The sequence below is a fragment of the Pempheris klunzingeri genome, unplaced genomic scaffold (assembly GCF_042242105.1).
Source record: "Pempheris klunzingeri isolate RE-2024b unplaced genomic scaffold, fPemKlu1.hap1 Scaffold_90, whole genome shotgun sequence".
Classification (NCBI taxonomy): domain Eukaryota; kingdom Metazoa; phylum Chordata; class Actinopteri; order Acropomatiformes; family Pempheridae; genus Pempheris; species Pempheris klunzingeri.
Window position 1 is genome coordinate 1 of NW_027254994.1, and position 13,872 is coordinate 13,872.

The following is a 13,872-nucleotide window of genomic DNA, read 5'->3' on the forward strand; positions in this document are numbered from 1 at the left end:
AACAGTTGACGAGCACTATCCTACATTTAAAATTCATCCTTTTTCTTATATAATAGTTGACACTTGCTAGCTAAACTTATACAAAAAAATCATCTTTTTCAACATTAAAAGATTTCGCACTGCTTATTTTTCTTTGTGATTACAACATAAAAATGGTCTGCTCTTATGATATTTTTAAACAAATGATGGGTTTTATCTATAAAACCAGATTTACGCTGTGAAAGTTCAATTGTAGAAAGATTGATATATTCCTTTAATTTACATCATCAGTTTTAAATCATACAGATTTAATCATTTTATATATTATGCGATTAACTCTATCAAAAACAGATAAATTAATATGCATTTATACGGTAATATATCCGAAACATTACAGTTTTTTTTACCTTAAACTGTTTAGAAATTCTAATGCATAAATTCTATTATATTAGTGTTGAAATTTAAAGTTAAGCGGTTTTATATAAAATCGTATATATAGGTTACTCTCTGCATAGAGTGAATTTATAACACAAAAGGTAAAGTAAAAATGACTGCTAATTATGATGTAAAGTTTTAAATTCTTACAACTAAAATTAAATAGCCTGATCTTCTACTATGAATTCTTGAGTTTTAAATTCTTACAACTAAAATTAAATAGCCTGATCTTCTACTATGAATTCTTGTACATTGATGATTACAAAACAAATTATAATGATGAATAATACTCCACAACGAAAACAAAATGATTACCGATAACTTGTTCTGCACGTGCGCTGATTAAATACTTCCGATCCTAAGTAATGTTTTAAGTATTGCTTCCCCCAGTCACTAATAATTGAAGAATCTTTTTTATGTTGGTACAGTGAGCTCTTCTTCTCCGTGGTGCTTATGGAGCTATATGTATTTTAATGGGTTATGAACTGTAATTACGGCGGATTTTCCCACGATAAAATAGGAAAAACGTTGTGATTGTGTACACTTCCTACACTGCTTTTCGGTATTTTGGAGTATTCAACTTGTTAGTCGTTCAAGCTTTAGCTCACATTCTGAAAACCCATATTTGACCTGATTATTTTCCGGTCAACACAACTCAAACCTCCTAAATTGGGCTAAAATTCCATCCGACTACATCTAAATAGTCAATTCTTCTTCAGCGTTTTTTTAGATATTTCTCTAAAAAGAACTAATTTCCTCGGTCGTATTCTACGCAAGAAAAAATAATCATTATCTTCAACTCACAATCAATCCAGTACAACTTAGTGTAGGAAGGATTCTGCTAACGTTATATTATCTTTTATATATGGTCGCTCATCTATTTGAACAATAACTCCCTCTCAACAAATTCCTGGAATAATCTTTATCCAGTTAGGATGCCATAGAAACATAATTAACATTTTCCATTTGTATATTGATATAAGATGATATGCCAATATGGGTTCAAATGTCATTATACGTCATGGTCGGGTGTTGGATTATTATACCAATTAATAGAATATCTTCCACAATGGAACTCTACATACTAAAAAAGTATTTGATAACTTATCGAGGCATTTTATCTAAACGAAGTGCAATTATAAGGTATTCAACACCAATATCTTCTAGTTTAGCAAAAATTATCTACCACCACACAAACATTTACAATAACGCGGTATCAATCCAAGGTTTTGTAATAGCTTGATTTTATAATATATATCGTCACTAAAAAACGATATCCGCCATACTTATCAGTATTTTCAAATGTGAAGATTTTTTGTTTAATTTAATTACGCAGCAAATATAAGGCGTAGTGACGAATATTCTATAACGAGTCACGAGTAGTGAAATATAGTCTTCTACCGGCCACCAGCTGATAACTTAGAACGATGAATCTCACTAGTTTATATATAAACTGTTTTCAGAGTTCTGATCCCTTTTAGACGTCGGTGTCAATATTTAAAATTAATCTTATGTTAAATTTCATACACATGTAGTATTATAATTGATTTATTACGTACAATGTTTCTAACATGATTAATTCATTCATAACATTTATTATAATTATTAAGATAATACCATTATTAGAAAAGTAATCTAATACGTGCATTATTACTACTATTGAAGTGATTTAATACATACATCAATATTTTTAGAATTTAAATACATACAATATCACCATTTGAAGTAATTTAATACACACGTTACTACTATTAAAAGCAATTTAATACATACATTACCATAATAAAGTAATTTAATACATACAATACCACTATTAAAAGAAATTTAATACATACATTACTACAATAAATTTAATACATACAATACCACTATTAGAATTTAATACGTACATTACTACCATAGAAGTAATTTAATACGCACAATATCACTATTTGAAGAAATTTCATACATACAATACAACTATTAAAAGCAATTTAATACATACATTACTACAATATAAGTAATTTTAATACGTACAATATCACTACTTGAAGTAATTAACACATGCATTACTACTATTAAAGTATTTAATACAAACAATATCACTATATGAAGTAATTTAATACATACAATACTACGATTAGAAGTAATTTAATAAACACAATATCACCATTTGAAGTAATCTAATACATACATTACCACAATAGAAGTAATTTAATACATACAATATCACTATTAGAAGTAATTTAATACACACATTACTACTAGTAGAAGTAATTTAATACGTATATTACTACAATAAAAGTAATTTAATACATACAATACTACTATGATGATTAATTAACTCACACATTACATTTATTTAATTGATTAATACACACATTATCGTATTATACCTATTTAATATATAAATTACTATAATTATTATTACTTTAATACATACGTTACTACTATTAGAGTAGTTTAATGCATACATTACTATTAACTTCGCTAAATTATCCAAGCTAACTAATGATTTACACTACAAAATATCAACAGATAATTGATAACTTATTCATATTTTTATGGTATTTTGATGTATTAAAGCTTAAATTATTTAAAATTACGAAAATTAGAATATTTTTAAACTTTTTCCTATCTTTTTAAATACGTAAGTTTATGTTCATCGAGTATCTACTTAATATGAAATAACAATTTAGTGCCTAGATTTACACTCATAAATTATATTATTAGCTTTAGTAATAGTAATTTTTGTGTGAATTTTGATTAAATCTAAATAATATTGAATACTTTGTGAACTTTTTTCATAATATACATGTTAATTACTGATTTAAAATAATTGCGATATTATCTGATTCATATGGAAAACAAATTATTTTGTTCATACAAGATTCTTACATTGATAACCACAACTCATACATCTGGGATACATCTACAAACATCAAAATAAAATGACATAGCATAAGGGATTTTTATTATATTCCAAATATTTATATTTTGTGATTTTCTAAAATCTAAGTGAATAATTGCATAGTGTTAAATTATAGGAATTTTAATTACAACAAGAGATCAGCAAGAAAACCTTTGGTTATAGAAAAATAAGTAGGAATTATTGGTATCTTCAAGGAATACAATAACAAAAAATTATTAATAAATCAATCATGCAGTTAAATATGACCAACTGCTTTGGAGTAAAATAAAAGTTTAGACTAAATTCAAAATATGAATTCTTTAAACAAGAAATAAATCAAAAATTTTTCGTCAAAAACTCAATATCGAGAAAATCAGATTTGTACAATTGTCATATCAATTGGTGAGGTTAAACTTTAAAAGTGATTTATGACTTTTTAAATGTGTTATATTAAGTACATCTGAATCTTTATAGCAAAAAAAATAGTCCTATAAAATTTTTTATTTTCACTACGAATTTTCTTTAAACACTGTGAAAGGTTATGCCGTTTTTCAGTTTTATAAGGTAAATTTAAAAAAAACATATATAAAATAATTAATCTAAAATTTCTTATTTTTTTTAATTACATCATCTAAGTAATTGTTTATTATTGAGTAATAGTTGTCGACTGATTTTTACGCCAATAGATAAAAAAACCCATTTTAAATAATGAAATTAAATATATGAGCAGTAAATTAAGTTTCTCAAGATGGATGTTTTTTAATGGCAAATTTTATTTAATAATCAATGGAAAGGAACAGACTCAATATCGGAAGTTATTTTTTTTGTTCCTTAGTTCAGCCATTGTTTGGGAATCTGATGAATAATCTAGCACATTCTTAAGATCTCTAAAAATCAAACAACTATCATAGATTAATAAGAAAGAACATTACCCAACTCTCATAAAAAACATTACACTTTAATTCATCAGAATAGTTGATGGAACAGTGAACCCATTATTTTTAAAATGTTCTAAAGGTTATTAATAGTATGAAATAATACGTAATATTAGTCTATGAATAGCTAAAAATACTATTGCCCACTTAAGTTTATTTGAAATGTTGACATTTTTAGGTTCTATAGATTGACAAAACCTGAGATTGTTTATAGTATATTCATGCCCACAATATACTCTCTAATTATTAATACAATACAAGTGGTATCTAAAATGTGCTAACTGTTCTAGGGGTATCTAGAAAGCTTCCCCAATGATTTAACCATATCTTCGGGTGTACCCTCAAAAAACTTTCCACATCCACTAACAAACAATGTGTCTCCTACAATATTTAGTATTATATTTACAGAAAAGTATAATAAAAATATAAACAAGAGGATACCAGTAAATACAGCACATTTATTAGTAGTATTATCATCGTTTTCATCCACTACATAATAGCATATATGGCTGGAAGTGTGGCAGGGTGTATGCATACAGTTGACGGTGAGTGAATCAAACTAAAAAAGTAACAACTTGTACATATATCAAAATTATTAGAAGCAATTAAGGACAATTATTTAACAGAAATATAAGTATTATCTAGAAAAAAACATTTATCATAATTTAACACACAATTGTATTAATAATTTATTAACTCTATCTAAGAATCTAAAACATTAATTTATATTATACATTCAATTTCGATACTATATCATTCCCTTCCTTTGTTATGATGTGTTAATTCGTAAAATAGATACTTAAAATGTAGGTTACACCCACCGGAACTACAATTAATGTTTAAAACGTATATAATATGTTTTCTTTAGTCGCAAAGTAAAACCCCTTAGGTAGGCTTATTGGGGTGTAATTTCAAGCTTGTCACAATTGTTAATCGAACGCTAGAGGCAACTACAGCGTAGTCACTCTTCCTATTTCGCACGCTTAGACACCAGCTTCTTAATCAACAGTATTATGAAATTTTAACTCATTTGCGTCCTTATTCATGGAGAAGAGAGGGGGACCACAGGATCTAAGTTATTCATTTATCGAACGTCGGTATTGTGATAATTACCTCAAAGAAGCAAGAATTTATTCATTTACTTTAGTACATCCTCATTCAAATTCTTGTCATTAGAGTGGTCTATAATTTCTCATTTAAATACGCAATTTACATATTGTTCTTGGTGATGTTTGATTGAAGGATACGAACTACCGTAAAAGAGCAGTTCGCAACGGATCTCAACTCGAACGGTTGACGAACCCTAGCTTATATCGATAAGCTATTTGTACGATTAGATATATACGAGATGTACAATAAATATGTATTTTTTATAAAATAATATAGTTTATGTTACTAGAATTATGTTGCATTTGAGACAGTACATTTGAACAAAGAGTAAAAATAATTTATCAACACACGGTGAAAATTCATAATTTTTCACTTTAAATATTTTTTTCACTGATTAGAGATTCTTATAGTTTCAGAAACTTTTTTTGAAGAAATAATTCTTACAGAAATTTTAAATAAATAAATTATGAGAAAAATATAAAAAATTTTCAAGATACAAAGTATAATAACGAAAATAAAATAAAATAGTGATTGTGCCTTTATAAAAAAAATTATTCACTTTCATCACTGTTATAAGAATGACTTATTACAATAAATGTAATAACAACATGTGATAACAATCACATTGTTTGTATTCAAGTAACCAAATGGATTATAAAATCATATATCAATCGTATTTACAAAATTAACTGTATTAGTTTATAATTACCACTTATAAGAATCTTCTAAAAATGTTTTAAGTGTTATTTGTATAAAAATTTGTAACTCCATTTATTGATTAAAGGCTTTTAGATGGTAGATAATTTACAACTTATATCCAAGAATATCGATTTATTAATAAAAAATTTTACTTTACGCAGTACAAATCAATTAGTCATACTCCCTCTATTAATACAATAAATGGGGTGCAAATTCAATTAAAATTATACAGAAAAAAATATAGATTCCTGAAAGATAATCCAATGAATAATATAATTTAAAAAAGTGTAGACATACAAAATTTGGATTATTATATAGCCATTTAAATCGCGTTTTAACGCATGACTAGAGTTAGGAAGCAACTCTAGCTACATTTTAAGTTTTGTCAAAATATTTCATTTTTTATTTATGAAAAAAAGTCTCCAAAAAAATAAAATCAATATATTTTTATTTGTTCGACAAATTCTTTTTTTGAACAAATTTAAAATTGGATCCATGCAAGATATTTACATATATATAAAAATTTAGTAAAATTAAACCATTATAAGCGTTAAATTTTTTTTATTGTTTTACATTAATATAAAAATCACTTTTTCTCACAGTCTACAGCCAAAAAAAACATTACACATCTCCAACTAATAAGTTTAGTTGTAATTTAACTTTAACATTGTTATATCTTATATGACTCAAATTCAATTTTCCTTAAGTTAACAAGTAGATCTCATAATACTAACTAGTCATGTTAATTTTGTATATTTAAATTAGTATATTAATCTAATAATGATTAACATGAAATTAGAAATAATAGTAAATTATAATCATTTCGCTAAAATGATAGACTATGGTTTGCTCTCTGAATTACAATTATATTATTACTATGACTCAATAAATAGTTAAGCTCTTACTTCGCGCAATACTTTATTACTTTAAATATTAGGACATTGTGTCGATCACACAAGCAATAAAACATCCAATCAATAGAGTATTGAAACATTTTGTTTATAATTATACTATTTAGAAATTCTCTGTAAATATATATTATTTTTTTTAAAAATTAATTCATAAGACAGTTTTCGCGACACATCACGAGGCTAGTCGAATTATAGTAAAGTTTCTTGGACTTTGTTCATATTAGTCATTATTACTTTAACAATAAACTTCTCTTTGTGCTTCTCATTATATAAAAAGCTGCGCATTTAAGTAATCTTTTTTAATTAAAAAAACTAGCAGAGCTTGTGGAGACCACATTCTATTACACTTGATAAATGAATCAAAAGAATATAATTCAATATTATGTTTGTATATAGAGATATAATACTTGTGATCGATTTTATACAACATTTAACAAATAATCATGCGAAATCTAGTAATAATTTATTATCAGTTACTATTGCAGTTGATTATATTCTTAAAACAATATATATTGTCAAATACAACGACTGGCGTAATATTTCTTGATGATTCAGAAACGAAAAATAGTAAATGTCATTGCTTAACTTCTGTTTGCTATGTCAAATGGAATACCTTAAGAGTAGTATTATCATGATCAATGATTTTATCACAAGCTAATACACGCTTACAGCCACCATATATTGTGATATCGGGGAAGATTTGTTTAGCTTCAGAATTACCACCAGCATGATCCCTAAATATTTTAATAATAATAATAATTAAATTGATTAATATTTCAGTAACGGAATTTAAAATACCAATGATGATGTGTAGTTAGAATGGCAGATGGAATAGGATAATTTGAACTTTTAATAATATTATTTAACTAAATGGATTCAAACCATAGTATTATAAACTTATGTGTCACAACACTTTTTGGGGTTCAACAGGGTCTACTAATAAATTCACTTTATTCGTAAGTATCATGTACATATAGTTATCTTCTAAGGCGCGAATAGGGAGTATTCTCATTGTTGTTTCTATAATAATAGTTAATAAATCTCTGATATGGAAAGTTATTACTCCTGGATGGATAAACAGATCTCGCTTTCCTCTGAATCGCACGCATGTGCAATGTGTGCGCTAAAAAGTTTTTTTCTTATTGTCTAAATTTGCAATGACTCATTTAATTAGGAAGCTACTTTAAACTTAAACTGTGTATTAATTCTTAAGATTCTTATATTGGTTCTATTTTTAATAGATTTACTCAAATCTATTTGACATTGACACTATCAGTTATCATTTAGTACTAGCAATTTTATATCTTTTATTACTCTATCTAATGACTTATAAAAATGCCCAAAAAGAGAAATCTTTTAACTAAATCATGGCATAAAATTAAGTATTTAATGAATTAATGATTGTAGAACATACGTTACTTTGTGATTGGTCATGAATGATATAAGCCTATTTAATATTCATATACAAATACTTTTAATTCTAGTTAAATAAATATAACGTATTATGGCATAACTTTTATCTTAAAGCTAAAATGATGTCTCCAAATCAGTAATAAATCATAATTTTTTTTATGAGCCCGATGTAACTTATTCTGTAAGTAAATGTCAATTTCCTAAAAAGCACACTAACATCAATCAATACATAAAGCATATTTATGAGTTTATTAATTTTTTATCCTACTGAAAATTAGCCGATTTAGACACAAATACTTTGAATGAAGCATAGAACAAAAACTAATTTTTATCCACCAGTTAAGTTAGTTAGGGAGAAAAATCTAACCATTAAAAATTTCATTAGAATTCATTTCATTGACAAATTATATTACTTCATGTCTAATAGCTCTATATTATTTATTTCAAATATTTCTATGATAATTCTGCAATATGACTAAAAATAATTAATACTATGTGCTTGTTGCAAGGGAATCAAAATTATTATTTTAATAATAAAGCTCGCAATAAATTCGTATAGCATAAAGTATTATTAAGATGCTTAATTCAGGCATTTTAAACAAATTTGTATAGCAGTAATCTAATTATCATACACTACTGTTAAATATTACCACATGTAACATACATAGTTTATTCTCTTTATGGAATCATTGTGAAGCTTCACATTCCTCGCTCTCCGCCCGTTAGAGAAAAAATCAAATATAATAGAATACACATAATGTTTGCTGATGGATCAAAGTTGCATTAATTCAACTTTAAAGACCATTGTCTTTAGTTTTCATTATTTTTAAAATAAGCTTTTGTTTCTATGAAAACGTATTTTCATCACGATATTAACTTATCTTAAGTTACATATGTAACTTAAGAGCATTTTATGAGATTAGTTTTATATAATAATAATTTACTATTAATCAAAAGTTTACATTTTATAGCATTTTGTTTTATGGTCTACTCTACTAGTATCTAATTTTAAGTTTATATACGAATATTACTAATAGAGCAATATTCGTTATTATTTTTAATAGTTTTTTGACTCAAAATATGCTACATTTAAATTAAAAATTAGCTTATTATTTGCCATATTACATTTTTTATTTAAGTATACGTTATTTCAACTTTAATTAATTTATATCAATGATAAATTATATTTTTAAAACAACAGCTTACCTAAAAATATAAGATACATATCATATTTAGAAAAACATAGGGTGTTGAGTGATTCTTTACATTCAGATATAAGAATTTATTTAAATTCAAGCGCCGAAATAGTTTTTAACAGTTTCTTTGGCGAATGCGATTAATTAGGTTGTTTGGGATCTAATTATATGGGTAATAGATGACGTCTTTTGACTAAATAATAATTTTTTTAATCTTGTAGGTGCATGCTAGATTCCTGTCCACCCAAGATTGCGTCCCTCAATCTTAATTATACAGATATGTTGTGCTCTAAGCGCAGTACATTTAATATTTAGAAATCTTTAGAAATGAACAAATGGTTTATTTTGTATGATTTATAAATATTTTTAGAAGATAAAATTAATTAAATATGAGTATGATCATGAGTATATCGTTTCGTATGATTGGGTCAAATTTACTGGACTAATAACTAGAGTTTAGAAAAGTAGTTGTGTAATGCTTGATAATAAAATATAAATTTTAGTGTGATAGCTAATAAATTTTTAATTGTATAAAGACTACATTTTTCTGCTCTCTAATAATCTACACCATCAAAACTGCGTTATAAAAAACCAATCATGATATTTACAAAATAACTATTGCGATAGTTTATCATAAAATATATTTTTAATTATAAACAAATTATATATAATTATCATTTAATGTAATTTTTTAACTATTGTTACATGAATATTTATAGTTACGAAAAAACATTTAAGTGCTTTTTATCATGTATCTGCTTACCAGGATTTAAAAAAAATCTGCAAATATTAAAGTTACATTTCTTTTATTAACTCACTACTTTTATACATATAAAGCATTACTACTAGCACTGTGAGAATAAATAGTCTATAAAATCAGCTTTCCATTTACATATTAATTACTAATTATATATTTACATATTAATGGAAAAATTATAAGATTAATTTAAATGGTAATAATTCATTTGACAAAGTTTTTATCTCGGCACTAATATAAATATACAAGTATTTTGAAGGATATTCAACACATAAATGCATATATTAGATTATAAAATTACCATGTTATATTGCATATTATAATATAAATAGTGGCTATATTGCTGGAAAGAGAAAAATTCCGTGACTTTTTATCACTTATGCGGACTAAACTATAATCAATCTTGTATATATTATATGGTTTTTTACTTGATTATTGTCCAATTTAAGGCAAAATAAACACTATAAATTATTTTAGAATCTTTTTTAACTTTAATAAAAATTAAACTATTATAATTTTATTGTCGTATACAGTTTGATGGCGGAAGAGTATATTCATCTAAGAATTGTTTATTTCACCTTCATAACTCTTTTTTCCAAATAATTTTGGCATAATTAAAACTATGCTCCTTGATTCTAATAATTTAAGTGCCCTCTATAATAAAAATATCCTTAAAAAATTATTAATTAGGTTTATTGATAGCATCAGCTTCTTAAACACAGAAATAGTTTAAAAAACACCTTTAAAAAATATGAAATCATTGGATACTAGAAGAAAATCCAATTAAAATATGACTACAAGCTGTCATGTATAAGAAGTGGAATAAGAAACAATCATTTTTTGCTAAAATAGAAAATAAAAATATTAATTTTATAAAGAAATATTTTACAGTCCCAGTTTTTTAATTATTTAAAGTGCTTTGATAAAAAATAGTCACTTCATATATATATATGACTGATTCAAATTATGACTTAGGTATTAAATATTTAAATCCTATAAATTTTTTAAATTAAAATTCATATAAGATTCAAAAATATTAGAAATTTTTATTAATCTAAGTAAACGATAAAATAATGATTATTAATATCTTAATATGATTCACAGGCATATTATTTTCGTAATAAAATACTAATTATAAACTATGAAAGGTTATTTTAAAAAAATTTTGTATAACACAATTTTAAGACTAATCGGTGATAAGATAGATGGCTTTTAATTAGTTATTTTAAACAAAAATCTATCTAATATTATCATAAACAATATTTAGTAGTCAAGATGAAACCCTTGGCACCACGTATTGGGGCTAAGAAATTTAAGCTTGTAAGATTTCCTTTATTGAATAGTTCATACACTACATTAGAGTCATTAACTTTATTTCACAAATCCAGGCTCTATTTAATTATTATGCAGTAGCGTTGGAGTTTGACCGACCAATAGTCTTCTTTTCTGAAGTGGCTTCTACTCCATCCAATTCTCTAACGTTAGCTATACGAGGATTCCTAAAATGAATAATAAATTTACCCTCCACTACCAGCATGATTTATTTATTTTTAAAGTATCCTGCGATTACTAAAGCGTTTTTTGTAATTTTAGAATAAGGTACACAAAGAATAGAAGCAATGGTCAAATTTAAATTATCGAACGTGCGTGCATTTGTGGCATTATCTAGAAGAATACAAAATAACGGTATTCCTTTCGCAGACAACCCACATAGAATTACTGTTGTTCATTTATATAGTATTTCAATTTTATTTTTGTGTTAAAATATATATTTTATTTTAGGTAGCACCATGAAATACGACTACATATCAATAATTATAAGTTTTTCATATTTTCACACATTTTCAATTCGTGTAATATCGTCCTTGTTCGAGCAGGGCCCTATGATGTTTTATTTTTCGTTTCGTTGATAGTCAATCTATATTTTGTCACTGTAATAGTCATAATTTGTCAATATAAAGCCAATTCATTCAAAATGCAATATATAAGCTGACACCTATAATATAATCAAACTTAAAAATTGAAGCATATAACGTATAAACAAGGTTTTACACATTAATTATTAACTCTGAAGAGCTAATTAAAGGTCTCTGAAATAAAAAGCTTGTCCGAAAACCACCAGAAGATGTTATATTTGTTGAAACCATTAAGCTATGAGGTGAGCTAGAAAATCCTGAATATTATCTGAGACAGCTATGTTGGAGTTAGCTGTTTCGAGTGAAGATTTAGAATGTTTAGTGACGTATAGATGCTCAAAGTAAATAAATCATTTATCCAAATTTTTTAACTAATTGCTTTCTAGATGATTACATAGATAACACTTGTCGGTGAGGAATTCTAGACTCTTTGACTACGTTGATTCTATTGGTAGCACGAAATCATAAATTTCCATTCATATGATTATACAGATGATTTTTTAATGGTGTCTAGAGCGTTCCATATAGGTTATTTGCCAAATTCTTGGCATTTCTGAATCGACGTTAAATAATTGGTACAATTTCTCAAGAGAACTATGTAATAAAGCGTTCGAAAGCAGACGTAAGATACGTGGCAAGAATACTGTTTTCGGAGTTGATGGAACATAACTACAGAGTATGAGGAAATATCATCGTGGAAGCAGGTAAATAAATGATATGTGAAAATGCAATCCTTGAACGGTATATTTATATGATGAAGAATCAGCTAGTTTTAAGCACAATTATTACGTTTATTTTCACTACAGTATATAAAATTTGTACGTAATTAATCCAAAGTAGTGAAAACAATCGCAAAACTCCCCAACTCACTTTATTTAGACTTCAGCTTTTTTGATACAGAGAACATGGAGGATGGATCTTTGGTATTTATAAATACACGATAAACGCAAAAAACATGAATTAGACCAAAGTTACAGCTTTTTAAGGTGAACAAAATAGATAGAGAAATTTCAACTAGAACTTTAAAAAATAAGGCCCCCGTCGGTGCAACGATTTATACAGATGAATGGAAACACAATAGTAGCCTTGTAGAAATAGGTTATTTACATAAAGCAGTAAACCATAGCGTGAAAAATGTTGCAAAATATGGAAATTATATTAATACCATAGAAGCAACATGGGGGCTCCTTAAAAATTAACTTATGAAGAAGATGAAAGGCAATTACGAATACTTGTTAGATTCTTAGTTTTAACAATTCTGGATTCAAGCAAAGTAAAAAACTTGAATAGGATTTTTCCATAGAATAATGGAATAGATTTCTGACGTATATCCTCTACAATGGTTAATGAGTTATTCTAAAATATATTTTTTTATACGCTTATATTTCAAATTGATTTCAATGCTTCGATTTATACGATAATATAAGTCAACATAGAAATAAGAAATTGGATATTTTTACTATATAGTTTATTTAAAATCAATGAAAAAGATAAAATGTCCCATCATGATGATCGATTTATTTTAAAATTGATCCACGTTAAATTCTTATTTCACTGTGCTTTATTAACAACTGCTGGGATTCATCATCATCATAATGTATATTAAGTCATGTGTTTAATAATTTTCATTC